At 36.5% G+C, this 24,242-nt stretch overlaps 1 protein-coding gene and 1 long non-coding RNA gene across 4 annotated transcripts in view; one reads left to right on the top strand and one right to left on the bottom strand.

Moving 5' to 3' along the window:
- Positions 1 to 14,271: 14,271 nt before the first annotated feature.
- On the bottom strand, positions 14,272 to 20,928 carry LOC148127189 (uncharacterized). The gene is made up of 3 exons (XR_015742052.1): positions 20,121 to 20,928; positions 19,884 to 20,004; positions 14,272 to 19,675 (listed from the first exon to the last, which is right to left on the bottom strand). It is a non-coding gene; the product is annotated as an uncharacterized LOC148127189 (long non-coding RNA).
- A 161-nt stretch (positions 20,929 to 21,089) lies between these two features.
- Positions 21,090 to 24,242, top strand: part of RIMKLB (ribosomal modification protein rimK like family member B) — a 74,798-nt gene continuing 71,645 nt past the window's right edge. For 2 of the 3 annotated variants that reach the window (XR_003375246.2, XM_087926055.1), the window contains exons 1-2: positions 21,091 to 21,668; positions 22,272 to 22,693. The gene's annotated coding sequence lies outside the window, so the exon portion shown is untranslated. Of the gene's footprint in view, positions 21,669 to 22,271; positions 22,694 to 24,242 lie in introns of all 3 variants that reach the window. The other variant, XM_026713375.2, reaches the window with a different exon arrangement.

Here is a 24,242-nt window from a genome sequence, read left to right as displayed (position 1 = left end):
GTGGTCATAGGAGGCCAAACCCATTATGAGGTGCACTGAATCCTTGATTCGAGGTGGCACAGAAGACAACTCCAATAGTTAATCACATGGAAGGGCTATCCCTTATCAGAGGCATCTTGGGTAAAGAGTAGGAACGTCCAAGCCGATCGCCTTGTGACAAGGTTCCATGCAGAAAACCTAACCAAGCCGGGGGCAGAGTTCACAACTCCTATACCTGCAATAAATTTGTTTTCTTTTTGTGTTGTACAGGTCACCTTCAAGAAGTGAGGGGAGCTGAATATCAACTCATAAAATATTTCTATGGACTTTTTAGAGTTGCCACCAGAAAGGAAGGGGGGGAGAAGTGTGGCAGCTTGGAAACCAAAAGTGCATTCCATAGTTTTCAAACTGAAGTTTCTGCCGTGCAAAATTCTAACTGGAGAACATGACTGAGGACTCTTGGCTATGAATGTGTCCTTGTTGGAAAATATGAATTATGATACACCCAGGGGGTGGGGGGAAACCAGGGTTAAGGGTGAAAATGAATTATGTGTCTCAGAGTTGTCTACACTAAGGCAGTGCCGGACATATTAACTCCCAATAAATCCTTTTGAAGTTTTGGAAGTTTGGCTCAAGACTCATGATTTATTTGGGGTAGCTGCCAGAATCCTGACAGCCGCATGAATGGAGAGGCCTCTTGCCGATGGCTTCTCAGGTGGCACTTCTTTTCTTCTCCTTGTAGCACTGAGCTGCTTGGCTTTTGAAATGGCGGCTTCTCTGGTTGCTGAACCTGAGCACTCTTGAAATCTTTTTAGAGTTGCCACCAGATCCCTGAAATCCAAGAGTGCTGGATTTAAAAAGCCAAGGAGTTCAGTGCTACAAGGAGAAGCCTGACAGCAGAGTTGAATGGCCAGGCTGTTGCCTTCCCAGGCTCCAAGGACTGAAGCTTCTATTTTTTGGTACATATTGCAGAAAGGTAGAATTGTAAGCCTGTGAGCAACTTTTTAAATTATTATTATTTTATTATTAATAATTGTTACAAACACTTCATTGTGTGAACAGTGTGATCCCAGAGTATTTTACATTTTAAAACAATAATTTCACATTGATATTGCTGACTTTCTTATATAATTTTTTATGTCTTCTCAATCTTAGTTTTAATTATTCAATATTCCCATGTACTATTTTGTGTCTATCTCTACATTCTTAACATCCCTTCTTTTCTTATAAATTCTGTATTACTCATCATATCTGCAATATTTAACAATAGAATAGAATAGAATTCTTTATTGGCCAAGTGTGATTGGACACACAAGGAATTTGTCTTGGTGCAAATGCTTTCAATGTACATAAAAGAAAAGATACATTTGTCAAGAGTCAAGAATCATAAGGTACAACACTTAATAGTCATAGGGTACAATAAGCAATTTGTATAATGTGCATGGTCATTCATTAGTCCATGTTTAATTTATATTTTCAATTATTTATCCCTTTTAATTCTTAATTATGCCACTATTGCACTTTGAGCAAAGTCCCTTCCTAGTCCCATTTATTACTAAAGCAAACAATATTCAAACATTTAACATATTGTTCAATTCTAGTAACGCTATAATTTTTATCTATTACTATATTTCACTATCCTATATTTTTTTAATCTATCAGGTTCTACATGTCATTACTTTTACTACCTTACAATATTATTTTTCATATTTATTACAGTTAACAATTATATATCTTTGGTTATAATCTTGTTTTCAAACATTAATTTCATGTTTATTACAATTACCATATTAGTTTTCATATTTATTATAGTTGAGAGTTGTGTATCTTTAATGCCAGTTCTCTATTAAAATACTAATTTCATACTTAACAATTAACAATTTTACATCTTAAGTAATAATACACCTATTCATCTTTATCTTTTCTATTTCAGCCATTGTCTCTTACTCTTAGTAAAACATTAATTGCTTCCTAGTTTGTTTCCCATTTTCTTTCATTTTTTGACCTTTCCTTACTCCTTCCTTCCTTCTCTATTATATTCAGTTGTTTCTCTTTCCAATTACTTAATTTTATCCATCCTCTCAAAATATATTCTCTGAAATTCCATTTCCTGTTGTCGTTTCTTTAACACATCCCTCCCTCTTGGCTTATCTCATCAATCATTATCATGTTAACTTTTATTTCCTCCAATTTTTTGGAGCCAGATTACTGGAATATTGAAGAAGTAGTAGTTCCATGGACAGCATCTGAAGAACAATTGCTTGCATTTAGTGACATTTTTAATTATGAAATTAATAATGATTAAAGATTTTGTAAACAATGTTTTAAAAGATTCCCAGAAATATGCAATTCCTGACAGTATTCAAAAAGCTAAAAATATTGTCAAAACAATTGCTGTAAGTTCAGCAGAAGTGAAAAGGTTTTTTTCAAAAATGAACATATGTTCAGAGAACTCACCGGTTTCCAACATAACAAACTTAATGACCGTTAGTGTAATTGGCCTACCTCTAAAAGAATGGGACCCTATTCCTACAGTCACAAAATGGTTGAGAACATATCACACAGCCGATGATGCTCGAGTAAAAGTGAAGAAAAGTGCAAGTGAGGATGCCAATCAAACATGGATTTGGAAATACCTTAAAGACAGATAACACTTTATTGTTCTTATGTAAGTATCTGTGTACCTTTTATTGTTTTGTGTACTTCTTTTATTCTTATTTAAGTATTAAATGCACAAAATAATAAACTTCTTTTTGTTTATCTTCTCTTTGTAGATCATTAGGGCAAAGAAGTGACTTCGACTTGGCCATGCTCACCCAGTCACATGACTACTCAGCCACGCCCACCCAGTCAGATGATCAAGCCATGCCCACCCAGCCACATGACCAAGTCACGCCCACCAAGCCATGCTCACAGAACCGGTAGTAAAAAAAAACTGAATCCTACCACTGCTTCCGCCTCTCCCAGCCATTCTCTTCTCCACTTTGAGGTCTTGCTGCTTCTCTCCACGCTTCGGTTTTCTCCTGGTTGCTCTTGTGAGTCAACATCATTTGCATGGTCCCTGTGGTAGAGGCTTCTCTCTGGGTTGACTACTATTTCAGATCTAGCCTAATATCAGCCCTGCCTCAGCTTAGGACCTTAGGAAAGAAAGACCCTCGACTTCATTTGGTTGAAGTGATAGGTTCGTTTACTAAAGTTAAGTGGTTGCAGAGAAAGAAAGGCTAGATCTGAAGATGTAACAAACAAAAGTTACATTTTCCCCCTTTTCCTGGCCCTCCCCCCTTGACCAGACCATTTCTGTCCAATGGCATGCCTTTTAGGTGTTTTGGTAACAGCTTGGATATGTGGCACCACTTGGTGCAGTTTTACATTCTTTTCCCAAGCCAGGTGATCTTGAAGACTGATACATGCTGGTCTTCATGATTCTGGTTTCTATCAAGGAAACCCCAACTCCCCCCACTTCCTCCCTATCTCTACTCACTACATCACATTGCCTACTACCCCCCACCCCGGGCAGCATTTTATGACAGGATGCCAGCAAAACATAGAAGATAAAGATGGCAGATCTGACAGATAAATAGGTGATCATAATTTTTTTAGGAAGTATTCTTCATTTAAGCAAGTTTGTTAGTGCTAGCAAAAGGGAATTGTTCCATATTTTGCAATCTCAGAATAGTTATCTAGAAAAAAAGTTTATACTGTTTTTCAGTTTAACAATGGCTTTCCGCAAATAAAAAAAGTACAGGAAAGAAATCCTACAATATGAAGGGATAGTTATAGTTTATTGAGTTATGATGAGTGCATTAGGGTTATTTTAATTGTGAAATTTGAAATGGAATATTCTGACTTCATCAGCAATGTTCCACAGATGTAAGTAAAATACAAAACTGAATTCCTTAAAAAGAAACCAAAATCAAAGGAGTAGAAAATTACAATGAAATAAGTATCAGTAATGATCTAAAGATCAGAGATTCTCTAGATAAGAACTTGTTTTCTTCTTTTTTTTTTATAAATTTTTTTATTGTTTTTTAACACACAAACAGACAAAACATAAAAGCATCAGCTCTCCCGTATTTATATACAAACAGTGAGTCGGTTGGTTCATCAGTTTTGTGCATTCATTTCGTAGTCACAATTACAATTACCTTATATAATAACTCTTATTGTCATTGCAAACTTATATATCATCATATCATTATTAAAGAAAAAGAAATTTGACTATACTTTTATTCAATCATGCCTTATGAGATAACTATATTTTAATTAATTTATTCTATAACAAATCATATAGTCGTACCAGTTCTATCCTAAATAAAAGAAAAAAAGAAAAAAAAACCATTATATAAATATAATATCAAATACCGAAAAAGAAAAAAGAAAAGTGAAATCAATATTATTCCTTATTGTCTAACATTCTAAATATTCTATTTTTGTATTTCATCATTCAGCCATTGATAGAAAAGATCCCAAATTATATAAAATTGTTTATCTTCTTGTTCTCTAATTTCAAAAGTCAATCTACTCATCTCAGCACATTCCAATATTTTCTTTATAACTTCTTCCTGCAATGGAATTTTCTCATTTTTCCAATTTTTTGCAAATACAATCCTAGCCGCAGTTAATACATTTACAATCAAATATTTCAACTCTTTACTATAAACATCTGGTAAGGTTCCCAATAAGAAAAGCTCCGGTTTCAAGTCTATATGCTTCTTTGTCATTTTTTCCAACCACATGGATTTTAGTCCAATATTTTCTAGCATCCTCACAAGTCCACCACATATGGTAGTATGAACCAGGTTTCTGATGACATTTCCAACATTTTTCCGATTTGTTCTTGAACATTCTTGCTATCCTTGTCGGGGAAATGCCACCTGTAAAACATCTTATACAAGTTTTCTTTATAGGCTGTAGACATTGTCATTTTATAGTTTTGCAACCATAATTTCTGCCATTTCTCTAAGTCAATCCCATATCCAAAATTCCTCCCCCAGGCAATCATAGTTTCTTTAACTTGTTCTTCCTCTAGCTTAATTTCCAATAAGTAACCATATAATTTTTTAATCACCTTTTCATCAGTACCCATCAAAATCTTATCTAAATCAGTCTGTTTATCATAAAATCCCTCTGTTTTGGAATCCTCATCATACCTTGAGTGTATTTGCAAATATGAAAACCAATTCATCTGTATACCTTGTTCCTCTAATTTTTGTATCGATTTAAGTTCACCCTTTTCATCTAGTAATTCCCCATAGCTAACTGTTTGTTCCTTTTTATAAATTATAGGGTAAGAAAACGCTTCTATCGTCGATAACCAAACTGGAATTTTCAAATAACATTGTTTTTTTGTCTTCTCCCAGTTTAACCACAAAGACTCCTGTATATAATGTCTTCTAAAATAACCCTGTGTTTTGGTTCCCTTATACCATAAAAAAGCATGCCAACCCAACAACAAATCATGACCTTCTAATGTCAACAATCTAGTCTTCCTTAATGTTATCCATTCTTTAACCCACATCAAATTTGCAGCTTGATAGTACAACTCCCAATTAGGCAGGCCAAACCCTCCTCTAGTTCTGGCATCCTGTAAAAGCTTTAGCTTTATCCTTGCTTTCTTGCCTTGCCATATATACTTCAAAACAATTTTATTTAAGTCCTCAAAATAGTCTTTTCCAAGCCTAATTGGTATTGTTTGAAACAAAAATAAAATTCTGGGTAGAATATTCATCTTGTTGAAATCCTCCCTATTAATGACAATTGTAGGTTTTCCCATTTCTTCAGGTCTTGGGCTATCTGTTGTTTAAGTTTAATATAATTGTTCTCTTTTAATGTACTACATCTTGGCGTCAAATATATCCCCAAATACTTAACCTTGTTTGTAACTTGGACTTTTAACAATTCTGCCAATTCTTCTCTTTGTCTTAGCAACATATTCTTTGACAAAATCTTTGTTTTATCTTTATTTATTTTCAAACCGGCCACCTCCCCATATGCCTCTATCTTTTCCAACAGCTTCAAGGCTGTTTCTATAGGATCTTCCAAGATAAAGACTAGGTCATCTGCAAAAGCTTATAGTTTAAATTCTTCCTTTTTAATTTTCATTCCTTTTATAGTTTTATCTTCTCTGATATTTCTGTTCAACACTTCCAAAGTCAATACAAATAGCAAGGGAGAAAGAGGACAACCTTGTCTTGTGCCTTTTCTTATATTAATAGGATCTGTAAATTCTCCCTCCATCATTACCTTAGCTGTTTGTTCATTGTAAATTGCTTCTATTGCCTGGATAAATCTTCTAGCAAAGCCCATCTGTTCCATTAAAAGTAACATAAATCTCCAATTCACGTTGTCGAATGCCTTTTGGGCGTCTAAAAATATCAAAGCCATTTGCTTTTCAGGATGCGCCTCATAATATTCCAAAGTATCCAGAATTACTCTCATGTTGTCTCTAATTTGTCGCTTTGGCAAAAACCCATTTTGGTCTGGATGAATAAAATTATTCAAATATTTTTTAAGTCTTTCTGCTAGTATTGAAGCAAAGATTTTATAATCTGCATTTAATAAAGAAATCGGTCTGTAATTCTTAATTTGAAGTGGATCCGCCTCCTCTTTTGGAATAAGTGTAATATAGGCCTCTGACCATGTTTTAGGTATCATCTTTTTTAACATAACTTCATTCATAACTTCTAACAATGGAATACACAGTGATTCTTGAAAGGTTTTATAAAATTCTACAGGAAGCCCGTCTGGACCTGGTGCTTTTCCGTTATTTTGTTTCTTAAGTGCTTGGCTTAACTCCATCATTGTTATATTACTTTCTAGCATTTCTTCAATCTCTTTAGGTATCTTAGGTAAATTTGCATTCGCAGGTACTGTTTAACTTTCTCCTCATCAATGTCTTCTTTCTTATATAAATGTTTGTAAAAATCATGAATAATTTCTTTTTCTCTTTGCTGCCATGACAAGTTTGACCTTGGTCATCTATTAACTGCAATATTTTCCTCGACTCTTTCTCCTTTCTCAACTTATATGCTAGCCATCTACCTGGCTTATTTGCATCTTCAAAATAATTCTGTTTAGCATTCCTAATTTTCTGCGCCAGTTCTTCTTTCTCTATTAAGTCCATTTTATGTTTAGTTATATCCAGTTTCAGTTTAACGTCTTTTTTCTGTGGCATTTTCTGCAGTTCTTTTTCGAGTCTTTTATATTCATCCTCCAAGGCTTTGAAAGCTTGCCTTTTCCTAATATTCTTTTTTTCTTGTATAGTCTATTATCAAGCCTCTGGCATAAGCCTTCATTGTATCCCAAACATTCTGTATTGAAGTGTCTTCTTTTCTATTTTCTTTAAAGAAAAAGGCCAGTTCTTTCTCCATCCATTGTGTAAATTCTTTCTCCTTTAAAATAGTATTATTTAACATCCATCTCGATCTTTTTTTTTGTCCCTTCCATTTAATTGTCAATGGGTTATGATCAGCCCAAGTACTTGTTTCAATATTTACTTCTTGAACGCTAGATATTAAGTCTGTTGAGATCCAAATCATATCAAGTCTGGACCATGATAAATGTCTATTTGAATAGAAAGTATATTGCTTAAGTTTAACATTTCTTTCTCTCCATAAGTCTTTTAGGGTTAATTCATCTATCATTTTAAAAAAAGATTTAGGAAGAGTTTTTCTATTATACTTTGCTGTTGTTGCAATATAATCAAGTTTATTGTCCACGATTCCATTGAAGTCTCCCATCATAATTATATTAACATAGTCCAGTCCAGCCATCTTGGTATGTAATTTTTTATAAAATTCTTCCTGTTTATCATTCGGGGCATAAATTGCAGTCAAAAGTATCTTTCTATTATTGTCCATTATTTCCACCATTAATATTCTCCCATCTTCATCTGCATAAATCAGTTTTGCTGGAATAGCCTCTTTGATATATAAAACCACCCCTCTTTTCTTACATTGAGTCAAAGAGGTAAACAATTTCCCTAATTTTGGTTGTACTAACAATTGTTCATGTTGCTTTTTAATGTGTACTTCTTGTAAACAAATTATATCAAACTTTAATTTCCCTAATTTATGAAAAATCTTCCTTCTCTTAGCAGCTGAATTCAGTCCATTTATATTCATTGTAATCAGTTTTTTCTCTTCCATTTTATATTTAGATTTAACCACTCTCGTGGGTCTTGATTCACGCTGATCTTTAATATCCACCTGTCCCCCTACTGCACCTTCTTCTTTTCCAATCTCCATTTGTTCCTCTTGAGGTTCAATTAATGAAACCTCCTTTTCTGCCTCTCCTTCTCTCCCTCCAAAAAATTCTGCGTAGAACAGTTCTGCTTTCTCAATTGAATCAATTCTATGTCTCTGTTCCTGCCACGTGAACATCAGTCCTTCTGGGATCAGCCATCTGTAAGTCACCTCCTTTTTCAATAACATTTTGGTCAAGAATCAATATTCTCTTCTCATCTCTCTCACTCTTCTAGGTATTTGTTTTAAGACCAAAATTTCTTTACCTTTATATTTCAATGTCTTCTCTCTTGCCACTTGTAAAATTTGTGTCTTCATGGATTTTTTGGTAAATCTAATATGGACTTCTCTGGGCAGATTATTTCTCATTGCATATCTTGTAAAGACTCGATATATCTCATCTACTCCATCCATCATCTTCTCTTCTGTTATTTCCAAGGCATCCGCCAAAATTCCTATCATTATCGCAGCCAAATCTTGTCCTTTTTCTTCTTCTATATTTTGAAATCTAAGGTAAAATTCTGACCTATCCATCTCCCACTTCAACATCCCACTTTTTTCTTGTTCAATCACTGTTAGTCTATTATCAATATTTCCAATCTTCTCCTCTCTTCGTTTACCCCCTTCTTCGACTTTTTGAAGTCTCTCCTCATACTTTGCCATCATCTGTTGAATATTTTCCACTTTTTCCTCCGTCCTCCCTGTTCTTTGTTCAATGGTATCTGTTTTTATCTTAAGATCTTAATTTCCTTGCATAATCATCTGTAAGGTTACTCTTTCTTGTTCTTTTTCTTTATCTTGCTTTAACATTGTCTGGATTGAACGCTGTCCAGATGGTGGGGAGGCAGAGGTAGACACAGAGGCACCCAAAGGTATAAGTTTCTTACTCATTTTAGATGATTCCAGCTCTTCAAGTTCTTTCAAATTTTAATCCAATTAAAAAAAAAAAGAGTAGCCAATTATAATCCAAAATGAAAAAAGCCAATAATAAAAAACCCAATAATAAGGGAAAAAGAAGAAAAAAGAGAAAGAAAAAAAGATGAAATAAAAAAATTCTTCAAGTTCTTCCTGACCTTAATCCAATTAAAAAGTAATCCACAAGAAAAAGTAAAAATAAAAATAAAAACCCAGTAATAATAATAATAAACAAGACTAAGGCCAAAAAGAAGAAAAAGAAAAAAGAACAAAAGGAATAAGTTTCTTCAAATTCCACACCTTAATCCAACCAAAAAAATCTCAATTGAGAAAAGAAAAAAGATAGTCCACTGATATACATTAAAAAGAAAAGCAAAAGTCCCAATGGAAAGGGAAAAAAAATCAAAATAAAATAAAAATGAAAAATTCAAAGGCTTCCCCTTGCAAATAAATAAGGGTTAAGAATAGAAACCTTACTAAAATAAAAATATCGGGTAATGCTGGTGGAGGGGGTGGCGGAACTAAAAAAAAAATTAGAAAAAGAAAGTAGGAAACAATATACTGCCCTCTGCTTAGTTATCCAAGGCTCTAATTATGACTCCCTTCTCTTTCCCACAAGCTTCAAAGCTAAACCATAGATATTTAATTATAAACAAGAATCCAGAAAGGCACCTGTAATAATATTCTACAGGGCTCTTTCCTCTATCTTATCAGGAAATGTCCTTGAGAAGGAGTCTTTCACATCTCTCTCCAGTTCAAGTAAAATATTTCCAAGCCTCTAGTTGGCAGTGTTACAAAGTTTCTTAGTTCTCACTTTCCCCACTCCTCTCAGGACAGCATAAATAAAATAAAATAAAATAAAAAGCCCGCAGGAAATATATAAACATATATAAAAAGCAAAAAAGAAGAAAAAAAAGAAAAAGTAACCAAAGGGAGCCTCTAGCCTTAAAAAAAAATTAGAATATGAAAAATCCAAAGGGAGAATAAAATATATAAATATAAAAAGAAACAGTCCAGTTATCCAGTGAGTAACAATGAAGTCCGGTAGCAAAGAAAAAAAAAAGCAAATAAAGCCTCGCTTTGACGTCTCCCTTGGAAAAAACGCCGCTTAGTCAGTTTTGTCAAAAAAAAAATCACACAGGTTTCTTCTAGTAGTCAGAGTGAACTTTCAAAACTCAAAAAATTAGATAAAAAAAGGTTTCTCACCCAACCGACAGACTCTCTTTCAGACCCGTTCTTTCTGGAGCTGCCCCGACTTCAGCAGCATGGGGGCTGCCTCTCCACTGCCAGCAAAAAGAGCTTCTCCCGGGTCATCCAGGGATTTTGCGATGTCCCCGGAGTCCACAGGATACGCTCTTCACAATAGCTGTCCCTACGGGACAACTTAGGTCCGTTTGGACCGGCCGGAAACGAAGATATCGGCTGCAATCAAGGAGCTCGATTGCAAGCCGTATCGTCACGGCGCCAGCTCCTCCCAACTTCCGAACTTGTTTTCTTCTTTTGAATGCAAGACATTTTTTTATTGAGGTGTGTTTTCAGCACACTGGCTCCATGGGTCACAGGAAACAGTACCAGCAACCCCCCCTTTGGTTCTACTCCTTCCTTAAACATCCCTATCCTTTTCTTTGTCCTCTCCCTTAAAAAATAAATCTTGACCAACAAGATAACCCTCAGCAGTCCTAGAAAAATAACACCAAACAAATATGTGTGGGGAGAAATTAATGGATAAAATCATAGAAAATGTATGAAAGTTTGAGATTCTGAAGTGTCCAGGATTCACACCCCTCCTAATCCATGGAAAAGAACTGAAAAGAATACAGGTAGTCCTCAACTTACAACAGTTTGTTCAGTGACTGTTCAAAGTTACAACAGAACTGGAAAAAGTTACCTATGACCATTTTTCACACTTATGACCATTGCAGCCTCCCCATGGTCATGTGATCAAAATTCAACATAGCAACTAGCTCATATTTATGATAGTTGCAGTATTCTAGGGTCACTTTTTGCAACCTTCTGACAAGCAAAGGCAACCCCCATAACAACTGATTTGGAAATTCTGGCTCTATCCAATATAGTGACAATACTGATGAAATATCAGCCACAAAATTGGTCATGGATAGGCAATCTTTCTAACTTTGAGGGCCATAACAACATAAAGATTTCATCAAAATGATGAATGCAGTAGAACATCATGAGATAAAGTTTGTCCCCCATGCATTGCAAGCACAAAAAGGGCCTGTGCTGAGAGTCACATTGCATGCAAACGACCCTTATTCTTTTCTGTCCACTTCCATTCCAATGATTCAGAGCAAGGTCATTAAGAGAAACGGATAATATTTCTTCCTTCCTCCACAGACCTGCTTACAACTGCTTCTTTTCTGCTAAAATTAGAAATGTCCAATAATAAGGTTGCTGTTCTGCTTATTACACTCTGGATACACTCTATAAAGCAGACAGAGCAACTCCACAAAGCATCCATACAGTCTTTTTTATTGGTTCATCAGGCATCCTTATCAACTCACAGTTATGATGAGGTTCTTAATATCCAATCCTTTGCATATCAGCATTATGGTGTAGAAAGATAATAAACTTTCATCCCCATGAAGATTGAAGCGGCTGCATGGTAATGAATTCAGGCAAGAGTGAGGGAGCCTCCCCCAACCCAACAAGGGTTAATTTAGTCACCAATCAGGATTACAGATGTGGCCACATGACATGAACTAAATTTCCCAGGATTTACCATGATGCATTCCCTTAAGGGAACAGCTCTCAATTCTTAACTAATTATCTCAAATCCCATTAACTCTGAACTGTCTAGACAGCACACTCCCCACCTGGAATTGTAAATTCCACTAACTAAAGTAACTGTATAACTAAGATAAACAGTAAAGAGTAATACTAACTGAATAGCAGATAACTACATAACTAAAATAAACAGGACAAAACTAAGATAAACAGCTGTATAACCAAGAGAAGACAGTAAATAATAAAGCATCAAACAAAGCAAAACATGCAAAGCTTGAGATTCAATCTTTGAGTTCAGCCTTTCTCCGCAGCAGCACAAGGTCGGTGACTGGTCTAGTGTAGAGCTTCTTGGTAAAAGTCTGCTGGTCGCAGGAGGAATCTAGCAACCTCACAATCAGGACCTCGACCTTGTGGATTAGTCCATCAGAGCTGGGCAGGCTTTTAGACACAAGTCTCATAGGCCACACGTTCCGATGCACATCCTTGTCTTTCAGCAAGACAAGGTCTCACTCTTCAAGGTTCGGTTCTTTGATCTTCCATTTACGGCGGTCTTGTAGGGTAGACAGGTAATCTTGCTTCCAACAGCTCCAAAAGATGTTGGCAAGCTGCTGAACTTGTCTCCATTGTTGTTTGTACAAGTCTTAGAATCAAAGTTCCCTAATGGTGTGGGCCAATCACCCATCTTCTGAGTTAGCAAGGCAGCTGGGGTGAGAATAGTCAGATTCTTAGGATCTCAGGAAACTGGAACCAAAGGTCGACCGTTGATGGTGGCTGCTACTTCTGCCATCAAGGTGGATTGGGTCTCATGTGTCAGCTTAGGTGCCTTTGCCAACATAGAATCTAGGATTCTACGAGCTATTCCAATCATGCATTCCCACGTTCCTCCCATGTGAGATGCGTGGGGAGGATTAAATATCCATCTGCACTTGTTGGCTTTAAGGTAGCCATCGATCAGCGAGTCAGTGTGAATGCCGTCTTCTATCTGTAGTTCGTTACAAGCGCCTACAAAGTTCATTCCACAGTCAGATCTGAACACGTTGACTGGGCCTCTGTAAGCTTGAAGCCTTCTCAGGGCGTTGATGAAGCAAGAGATTCAATGACTTTGATATGAACCACTCAAATGCTGAGGCATGCGAAAAGTACTGCCCATTGTTGGCTGTTAGCTTGACCGCCCCTGGTCCATCAGGCAGACACAGATTAAGGGCCGAATACATTGAGGTCTACATTGGTGAACAGTGGTTCGGGTGGTAGGTCAGCCATCATCTGGTGTAGAGTCTGACCCCATTGTTTGTAACAATGAATGCAAGACTGCAAAACAGTTGCAATATATCTTTTGGCGCCTATGATCCAGAGTCCATTCGTTCTGATGGCACCTTCTGTGAAGTGGCGGCCTTGATGATGGATTGCTTCATGGTAGTATTGTACCAATAGCCTTGTTATATGTTGGTTAGCAGGAAGGATGATGGGGTGCTTGCTGTATGAGTCCATTTCTGCTTTGTGTAGGCGACCTCCTCCTCAAAGTACCTCCTGGTTGTCGAGGTATGGGTTCAATCTCAGAAGTGGACTTGATTGTGGTATGGGCTTTCCTGCACTCAGGCATCTGTATTCCGACGGATATGCGTTTTGTTGTACACTTCTCAATATTCGTCTCTCAGCATGAGTATAGTATAGAAGTATGACTGGAAGCCTTTCCAATGACCAAGGAGACAGATGACTGTGTGGACGATCACAGTCATCCCCAGTACAAGAGGTTTCCATCGGAGAAGCATTCAAAGAGAGCAGGTTTTAAGGGGCCTTCCTTCTCGCGTTTGACCATTGTTGCCAGGCAGACGACCAGAGGGATGACCGGTTCTACTTTCTTGACTAGCGGTTGAATGTCGCCATCATTATCTGGATCTAGGAGTTCATACAAATCGGGTTTCCCTGGCTTCAAGGTGTCTGTACGCCACAAGAACTCGGGACCTTTGAGCCAGGTAGAAGTTCATAACTGGGATGCAGGAATAGACCTTGTCTCATGATCTGCAGGGTTCTGATCTGTTGGAACATACTGCCACTGCACAGGTTTAGAGGATCTCCTGATCCGCTCAACTCTGTTGCTCACACAGACGTAGAAGCGTCTACTCTTTTTTTTTTATAAAAAATTTTTTTATTTTAACAAGACAACATAAACATACACAAAAAACATAAAAATATCATCCTTCTTCATGAATTTACATACCGTGCATCGATTGATTTACCATTTTTTGTGCATCCATTTCCTAGTCACTAATATAATTATATTACATAATAGCTCATATTATCAAGCAATAATTGTATAACCTAATATCACTAAAAAAATCATTTATCTATAATTTTAATTCATATTTTAACGAGATAACTATAGTTTACTTAGTTTATTTTGCAATAAATCATAAGATCATACCAAATCTATCTTGATAATGTTTTATAAAGATAATATCAAGAAGAAGAAAAAATTTTATGCTAAATCTGAATATTCTATTATTATGTTTTATTATCTAACCATTGATAAAAAAGATCCCAAACTTCATAAAATGGTTTATCTTCTTGTTCTCTGATTTTAAATGTCAATTTACTCATTTCAGCACAATCCAATATTTTCTTAATAATTTCTTCCTCTGATGGAGTTTTCTCACTCTTCCAGTTTTTAGCAAATACAATCCTAGCCGCTGTTAATATATTTACAATCAAATACTTCAAATTTTTATTATATATATCAGGTAAGATTCCCAATAAAAAAATCTCTGGTTTCAAGTCTATATGTGTCTTTGTCATTTTTTCCAACCATATGCGAATCTTAGTCCAATATTTTCTAGCGTCCTCACAAGTCCACCACATATGGTAGTATGAGCCAGGTATCTGATGACATTTCCAGCACTTTTCAGATTTGTTCTTGAACATTCTTGCAATTCTTGTTGGGGGAAAATGCCACCTGTAAAACATCTTATACAAGTTTTCTTTATAAGCTGTTGACATTGTCATTTTATAATTTTGAGACCACAATTTTTCCCATTTCTCCAAATCAATCCCATATCCAAAATTCTTCCCCCAAACAATTATCGTTCTTTAACTTGTTCCTCCTCTAATAAAATTTCCAACAAATAACTGTATAATTTTTTAATCACTTTTTCATCAGTACCTGTCAAGATCCTGTCTAAATCAGTCAATTTATCATAAAATCCCTCCGCTTTAGAATCTATAAGATACCTTGAATGTATTTGCACATATGAAAACCAATTCATCTTTATGCCTTGTTCTTCTAGTTTTTGCATTGTTTTAAGTTCACTCTTTTCATCCAATATTTCCCCATATCTAACTGTTTGTTCCTTCTCATATATTATAGGATAAGAAAAAGCTTCAATAGTTGATAACCACACTGGGATTTTCAAATAACATTTTCTCTTAATTTTCTCCCAGAGAAGGCGGAGCCACGTCGCTGCGATACAGCTGCAATCTCGGGGCTCTGAGATTGCAGCTGATATCTTCGCCCCTGGTCAGTCCTAATGGACCTAAACCGTCCCGTAGAGACAGTGATAGTAAGGGGCGCGTTCTGCTGATCCCAGGGACATCGCAAAGTCCCTGGTTGATCCAGAAGAAGCCCTTTTACCATCGGCGGAGAGGCAGCCTTTAAGCTGCTGAAGCTGTGACAGCTCCGGAAGGAAGAGGCAGAAAGAGAAAGTGCATCGGCTGGTGAGAATCTTTTTTGGGGGGACTTAAGGACACTCTAAAATGAGAAGAATCCTGTAAGACTTTGGACAAAAACTGATGAAACTGATTTAGTGGCGATTTCTTTAAGAGAATGTCAAATTGAGGCTTGGCTTTTTACTTTTACTTTTGTTTTCATTGAACTTCCATTGTGATCTAGTAACTGTAACTAGAGTGGTTTTTCCTCTTATATTCACCTAATTTTTCTTTCTTTTTTCCCTCCTCTTGACTGTTAATAGTTTTTTTTAGAACAGAGGCTCCCTTTAGTAATTTTTTTTTCTTAAATATATATATATATATATACATGTATATTTCCCTTTTTTATTAGGCTTTTTTGGGAAAGAAGGGGGAGTGGATTAAAGAAACTTTGTAACACTGCCAACTAGAGGCTTGAAGATACTTGATTGGAAGTTGAGAGGGCTGTGAAGGAATCCTTTCTCAAGGACACTGGAACTTGATTAGATAGAGGGAAGAACACTGGAGAATGTTTTAACAGGTGTTCTTTGGAACTTCTATTATTAATTGAGTACTTGAAGTTTGGCTTTGGAATTTGTGGAGAAGCCATAATAAGAGCCTTGGATAACTTAATAAGATGCAGTGTGCTTTCTTTTTTACCTTCTTTTAGCTGTTTCATCCCTCCTCTTCAATCCTACAGTATTTTGTAATATTTGTATACCGTATTTCCCCATGTATAAGCCACCCCTTTTTTCCAAAATTTTCAAGCCCAAAAAGTAGGGGGGTGGCATATACAAAGCAGGTACACTTTTTATACGTGAAAAATGCATAAAATAATAAAGTAGGAATAAACTGGTTTTCCAGCAGTATGCTATACTTTTTTGTAAAAATTGTACGTGATGATACGATTACGAGTGCGAGTACGCGATAGAAATGCATACGCTAGGCATCGGCCTGAATGCTTCGTTCCTACTCTCGTTCCGATGCGTAGATTGCTAGCGTCGCCCGCACCGCTTTCGGCGTCATGACCGAAGTTGTAGATCTAGACGTTGAATTTTGTTTCTTTGTAAATTTTCTTTCTTCATAACTTGTTTCTCTAATGAAATATTTTTTTCAAAACTTCACAGTCCAAAAATTGGGGGGGTGGCTTATACAAAGGGGGTGCTTATACATGGGGAAATACGGTATCTATTTTCTTTTCTTTTGTTTGACTTTATTTTTAATTTTTAATTTTACTTTTCTTTTTAAAGGGAAAGCCTCAGAATATTTTTCCTTTTTCTTTTTGCTTATTGGGATTTTTGCCTTTTTTATTTTCTATTTTCATTTCTTATTTATTTTTATGGTTATTTTTTTATTTTTTGAGACCTTATAATTGGATTAAGGTGTGAAGAACCTGAAGAATTCTTTCTTTTTTCTCTTTTTTTTATCATTGCTTTTTAATATTATTGGGTCTTACTCTCTTTTTCTTTTTCTTTTTCACTATTCTTAATTTTTATTTTTGAATCATAATTGATTATTCCACAATAGGATTAAGGTTTAGAAGAACCTGAAGAATCTCCTCCTTTTTCTTTTTAATCTTCTTTTTCTCCTTCTCTTTTTAATCCTGGACTCTTTATTTTTTACTGGTTTTTTTTAATGTTTTTCTTCTTCCCAACTGGATTATAATTGGCTACCCTATTAATTGGATTAAAGGAGCTTAAAGATCCTGAGTTATTCAAATGAGTAAGAAAACTTTACCTTCTGGCAGTTCAACTTCTGCTCCTGCTTCTCCATCAACTGGAGGACGACTATCAATAATGGTGAAGCAAGATAAAGTACAAATGGATCTAGCGACGATTATACAAGGAATACAAGAACTCAAAACGAGTATTGACCAAAGAACAGAGAGTATTGAACAAAGAATTGCAAAGACTGATGAAAAAATTGAAAATTTTCAACAAATGATGGCGAAACAGGAGGAGAGACTCCAAAAAATTGAAGAGAAAGACAAACAAAGAGATGAGACAATTGGAAATATTGTTAGCAAATTAACAACGGTGCAACAAGATATAACTGGGATGTTGAAGTGGGAGATGGATAGGTCAGAATTCTATCTCAGATTTCAAAATATAGAGGAAGAAAAAGGACAAGACTTGGCGGCTGTAATGATAGAAATTCTGGCTGGAGCTTTGGAGATAACAGAGGAAAAGATGATGGACAGAGTAGATGAGATATATCGTGTCTTTACAAGATATGCGATGAGGAATAAGCTACCAAGGGAGATCCATGTCAGATTTACTAAAAAGACTATTAAAACACAAATATTACAAGTCACAAGAGATAAGGTGTTGAAATACAAAGGTAAAGAGATTATGGTTTTAAAACAAGTGCCCAGAAGAGTGAGAGAGATGAGAAGAGAATATCGATTTTTGACCAAAAAGTTATTGGAAAAAGAGGTGAATTATAGATGGTTGATCCCAGAAGGATTAATGTTTATATGGCAAGAACAGAGACACAGAATCGACTCAATTGAGAAAGCAGAAATATTCTACAATGAATTTTTTGGAAGAAGAGAAATAGAGACAGAAAAAGAGACCATTTCAACTGAGCCTCAAGAAGACCAGATGGGAACGGGGAAAGAAGAAGGTGCGGTAGGTGGACAAATGGAGACCAAAGAACAATGTGAAGTAAGATCTACAAGAACTGTTAGACCTAAATATAAAACATAACCATGGAGGAAAAAAAATTGATTTCTATGAATATAAATGGATTGAACTCAGCTATTAAAAGAAGAAAAATCTTTCATAAATTAGAGAAGTTAAAATTTGATACAATTTGCCTACAAGAAATACATATTAAAAAACAACATCAATGATTATTGGTAAGACCAAAACTGGGGAAAATTTTTACTTCTTTGACTAACTGTAAGAAAAGAGGAGTGGTCCTGTACATTAAAGAAACTATTGCAGCAAAATTGATTTATACTGATGAAGATGGAAGAGTATTAATGGTTGAAATAGTGGATAAAAATATAAAAACACTACTTGTTGCAATTTATGCTCCGAATGATAAACAAGAAGAATTTTATAAAAAGTTACATATGAAATCAATTGGACTGGACCATGTCAATATAATTATGATGGGAGATTTTAATGGAATTGTAGATAATAAATTGGACTATACAGTGACAGCATTAAAACAAAATAGAAAGACTCTCCCTAAATCCTTTTTTAAAATGGTAGATGAATTAAATTTAAAAAATATATGGAGAGAAAGAAATGGTAAAACCCAGCAATATACTTTTTATTCAAATAGCGTCTACTCTTGTTGTAGATATAACCCAATACCACTCTGCTGTCTGTATAGAAGGTGGTGGGTTCTAAGGGAAGATCTATCAACTTCGTTATTGTGTCTGTTAGATAATAATAATAAACTTTCATCCCCATGAAGATTGAAGCAGCTGCATGGTAATGGATTCAGGCAAGAGTGAGGGAGCCTCCCCCAACCCAACAAGGGTCGATTTAGTGACCAATCAGGATTACAGATGTGGCCACATGACATGAACTACATTTCCCAGGATACCTTAACTACATTTACCATGATGCATTCAGGGGTGGGATTCAAATTTTTTAACAACTGTTTCTGTGAGCATGGCTTAGGTGGTGGGCGTGGCTTAGTGGTCATGTGACTGGGTGGACATGGCTTGGTGGTCATGTTATTGGCTGGATGTAGCCAACTCAATATCACTCACATCGAGGCACACATCTCCTCACCTGGCCTCTCAAAACTGTGGGGATGCTGCAACAGTCATAAGCGTGAAAAATGGTCACAAGTCACTTTTTTCAGTGCCATTGTAACTTTCAATGGTCACTCCACACAAGCAAAGTACCAGCAAAGGAGGGGGAAAAAACTCCAGAGAAGTTACTGAGAAAGGAATTGTATTCCTGCCAAGAATGTAATAAGGGTTAATCAAGAGGCAGTTTCTGTAAGCAACACCAGAATGTTTCCTTCCTGCCTTCCTTACAGGATTAGGCCAGTAATTTCTTCTTACAACAGGTTATCCAAACTGCTTAGAATGTTAACCAGTTCTTGCTAATAGGTGCCAATTGGTAGAATCCCACCCCTGGATGCATTCCCTTAAGTCAGGGGTTCCCAACTTGGGGTGCTCGCACCCCCTGGGGGTGCGAGACGATATTCCAGGGGGTGCGAGAAAAGTCCAGGTAAATAATAGGATATTGGCTATATGTTGGCATTTTTATTTATTATTTATTTCGGGGGGGGGGGAGAGGTTCGAGTGAAATTTCTTTAGGGGTGCGGGGCAAAAAAAAGGTTGGGAACCACTGCCTTAAGTGAACAGCTCTCAATTCCTAACTAACAATCCCAAATCCCATTAACTCCAAACTGTCTGCACAGCACATTCACTTTTCACAGCAAAGTTGCCATGCTCAAGGTGAAAACCATTCTGCTGGTTAAAAGTGGAACTAATCCAGCGCTCATCCTGCAGAATCAGTCAAGTCAGATACTATGACAGTATCAAAAGCTAGTGAGATTTTATTACGGTAATAATCAATCACCAGCTACATTTGCAAAAGTTAGAATATTTCAGATATGTGATGCAACACCTGGAAAAATACAGCATAGTTCTTTAATTCTCCAGGGGTCCAGGCAGAAGAATACCATGGCTTCAATATCTAAGGGACTGGTTTAGACCAAACTCAGCAGCACTTTTTTGTGTGTCTGTTGATAAAAATAGGATCGCCAACATAATCAACAATGTCCAATGTTGGATACAGCACAAGAAGCTACATTTAAGTAGCCTGAGTCTAACTGGCATATTACAATGCCACTCTATGGTTCCTCTGTCAGGAGGAATTCCTCTTTAATTTTTTTAGTATTTAAACGACAGGATCAGGTGGGAAATTTATTAATTGGGATGTTATCTTAAGGGTTGCATTACTGTATGCAGCCTTCAGCTGGTTGTCAAAGATTACAGGAAAGAGGGACTTTCTATATTCTGGGATACAAATCCCGATTCCCCTCTCCCACGCAGCCCTATCTGCAGTCAAGTTTCATCGAGCTGGCTGCTGAGCTGGCAAAGAACGAATGCTCCCTTTTCAACGAAGCTAGCTCACGAGATAGATGCACTTCACACCATTGGGCGTATATCATGATATTCCCACAGAAGCCTGCAAAGCGGGTGGGGTGGGGTCGACTGGGAAACGGCCACAAATTCTTACGAGAATAAGCCCAGTAAAAACTGGCAGCAGAGAAGAAAAGGAAAAGGACAACTTGCCTGCCACACCAACTCGACTCCCCTTGTGCCTCACGTACGCGCGTTCCCCTCCTCCCTTTAACCACTACAACTGCTTCTGAAGAGACGACACCCAACCCAGGCGGGGGAGGGGAAAGATCTCTGCGCTTTATAGCTCCCTGCGCGGGATTGGTTGGAGGAAGGGGAGGGGGCTTTCACCTAACGGGCGCGCGCGAAATAGGGCGTTCTCGAATACGTTGCGTGTGTCGACCGCGCCCCCTCCCTTTGCCGTGTGCGCGCTTGCGGCGTCTTCCGATCCCTCCTTCTGACCCTAGCAGGCTAGGCAAGAAGACTGGGCTGTCGAGATCGGAGGTGGCGGTTTCTCGGGGACTGCGAGCGCGATCCAGGCGATCGCGGAAGCTCTACGGGTGGGCGGAGGCGCTGCCTTTCTCCCCTTAGTCGTAGGGAGGCATTAATTTCGCTGGTTCATCTATAATACCAAGGTTGGGCACGACAGCTCCCCCTTCCATCATCAGCCTCTTGCTGACGATCTTGGTGGGGGAGAGCGCGCGGGGCTGGAGAGGCCGATTTTCGGCACCTCCCCACTTTTTTCGTTTTTCCAATTTTGATCATTATCACATCGTCGGGAAATAATTCTGATACTACCAACCGAGATTTGAATAGTACCACATTTGCGGGATCCACCGAGTCTTTAGTCTCTCTTGAAGCATTTCTTTCCCAGCCCTTTTATGTCTCCCCACACTTATTTTATCGACACCCTTTGATAATATTCGTGGGGAGGCGTTGGATTCCCCGCCTAATCTTCCTAAAATACAGCGTCCTGTTCAGGAGGAGGAGACGACGGAAAGAGCAACCAGGTTAGTGATGACTTGTCGAAAGCCTTTCGACTACAAATTGCCTCATCTTCTGTGTTCAGGAAGGGAAATGTGCATACGTATGTTATTTTAGAATTCTTTGTCTGAGTACTGATGCTTAAGTGTTAATCACCATGCAATCGCAGCTAAGTGAAAAATATTTCTTGCTAGTTTTACATTACAACAAAGCCTCTGTTGTTTTACTTTGGATGAAAAGATAGTCTGCTGCATAGAAAATACTTTCTTGAACTGTGCTGCTTTAAAATATGTTTGTAATGAAATAAGTATTCTGTTAAACTATGACTCTCCCCTTCAGGCTTGCAGTTTTGCTCATGGTCAATTTGCATTTTCTTTTTTTTTAATTTAATTTTTTTGTATGATAAAAGGATTTTGAAGTATGTTTTTGTTGAAGCAATTCAAAAGATTTTTATCTCAGTAGAGTCATATCACATATTGATGAGTAGTAAGTTTCATTTTGTCCAGTTTGAATGCTTCCTTAAGTATAATTTTAGATTATACATTTAAAATCACTCTTTTTTTCCCCTTCAGTAAGGCCTTAAATGTAGAAAGCTAACCTGAATTCTCTCATTTTTTCTTGTTTTCCAGGTACTGGTGATGCCAGGTACAGTCTTTGTAAGGGTCCTGTTCTGAGGAAGATCCGAATAAGGCATTTGTATGCTTTGAATGCTTAGTCTTCTAAGCTTAATATTCTTTTTTCCTTTGTTTATTATGGAAGTAATTTGAGGATTAAACCTCACAACCAAATTACTTTAGTTTTCAGAACAACGGTTAGGTGTGGACCATCAGGGTACCAGGCAAAAACAATTCCCATGATACCTTTCTTTTTTTGGAGGTTCAATGACCAAATAATTCTTGAAGAGTCAAAAGGCATTGAGAGGACTTGATTATCCTCCAAGTGGGTGGTAAACAGGAGAGGGAAAAAAAGGAAAGTTCCAGAAATACCTCTTCTCAGAAAGGAGGGCAGAAGCAACAATTCATAAGCATTGCTGTTTTCCCACCTTTGTCTGGTAAGTTATAACCTGATTATTTTTTCACCCTTCTCCTCTTAGGAAATAGTGCTAGATTAAGGAAGGGAAGGGAAGGAAAAGGGGAGGAGTTTTGAGCATGGTCTTATCCTATAATTTGGCATTAGGTTGTGTACTATAGATGTTCAAATAGCTTGTGTACTGAATAGACATCTCAGCAAAAAGAAGACACACTTATAGAATGGAGAGAAACTTCCTATAATCCTAAAGAAAGTAAAAAAATGAGTTGTTCTTTTGGATATGTGGAATTATGGGAAATAATTTAAAGGATAATTAGCTTCATAAGTAGGTAAAAGTAATTGGCTAGGTTTTCCCTTATCAAGTGAGAAGAAAAAGTTTAAAAAAAGATGTCACAGTTGGCTGTACAGTGTAGGAGAAATATTCCCTTTTCACCAGGATGTGGCGTCCTTTGCAAATAAAAAAGAAGTAGTGTTAGCTAGATTAATGCAGTCAAAAAGCATGTTTGATCACCTGGTTTCTGTGGTTATTTCTCTAAAAGGAGTGTAGCAGTTGATGACTGGCTAATACTTATGTTATCTTTTTGTGAAGATGTTTAATTTAAAACTTACAGCGGTGCATTACATGTAAAAGGAGGCAGATTAATGCAAAATCAGAATTAATATTTCAGTTCAACTTGATTTTCATTTTGTAAATTCTAAATATTTCCTTATATGGAACAGAGAACAACATTTTCAATAAATTATGTTTTATATAGTATGCACCAAATCTGTATTGATTCTTTTCATCTGTTGATTTTTAGTGACCTTTTTTTAAAAAGGTAGCCTTTTAAATAAACGTTTATGAATAACAGATTATGATTTTAAACTACTATAGCATAGATAATATTTGGAATTTTCTACCCCAGGAGGTGACCTTTGTTATTTTTTCCACATGTTCTCTCAAATTAAATAAAAAAATATGTTCATTCAGTCATATGATAAAGGGATGCATCTACCTGATTATCTCACTTTTTCCTAGGGCATAAACATTTCTGTTGATTAAATTCTTCCCAGAGAAACATACTGCAAAGAAACAGTATTTAAATAGATACCATGCTTCTTCTTGTGGGAAAAATAGTACGTGGAAGTATTAGATAGGTTGTTGCTTTGAGTTATTTATAAAAATAAGGGGAAAATAAAAATGAACAAATGCAATATAATTATATCTAAGAGATAAAATACCTTTAAACACGTAACATTTAAACATACTGAAGGTTTTTTTAAATGGGTTAAATCATGTATTATATGATACTATGCAAAGGATTGGATTGCAAAAAGTACCTGTCATCTCAATTTTGAGGAACTTCATATTTGGATCCATATTCCAAATTATTATTGTACTATACACAGAATAGATACTATATATGCTTGATCACATCCTTATAGTCTAAAATTTGATTTGAGACTGTTAGTCTGGATTTTAATTCCCACTTGACTACCGTATACATCAGGGACACTGAAAAATATAGGACAGAATTCCATTCCGTCATGATGGCTCATACATCGAGGACTACCTGTATAGGAATTAGCAA

This window comes from Pseudonaja textilis, chromosome 2 (assembly GCF_049901715.1).
Source record: "Pseudonaja textilis isolate UNSWEBS1 chromosome 2, rPseTex1.2, whole genome shotgun sequence".
Taxonomy (NCBI): Eukaryota; Metazoa; Chordata; class Lepidosauria; order Squamata; family Elapidae; genus Pseudonaja; species Pseudonaja textilis.
This window is presented reverse-complemented; position numbering and strand designations above follow the sequence as displayed.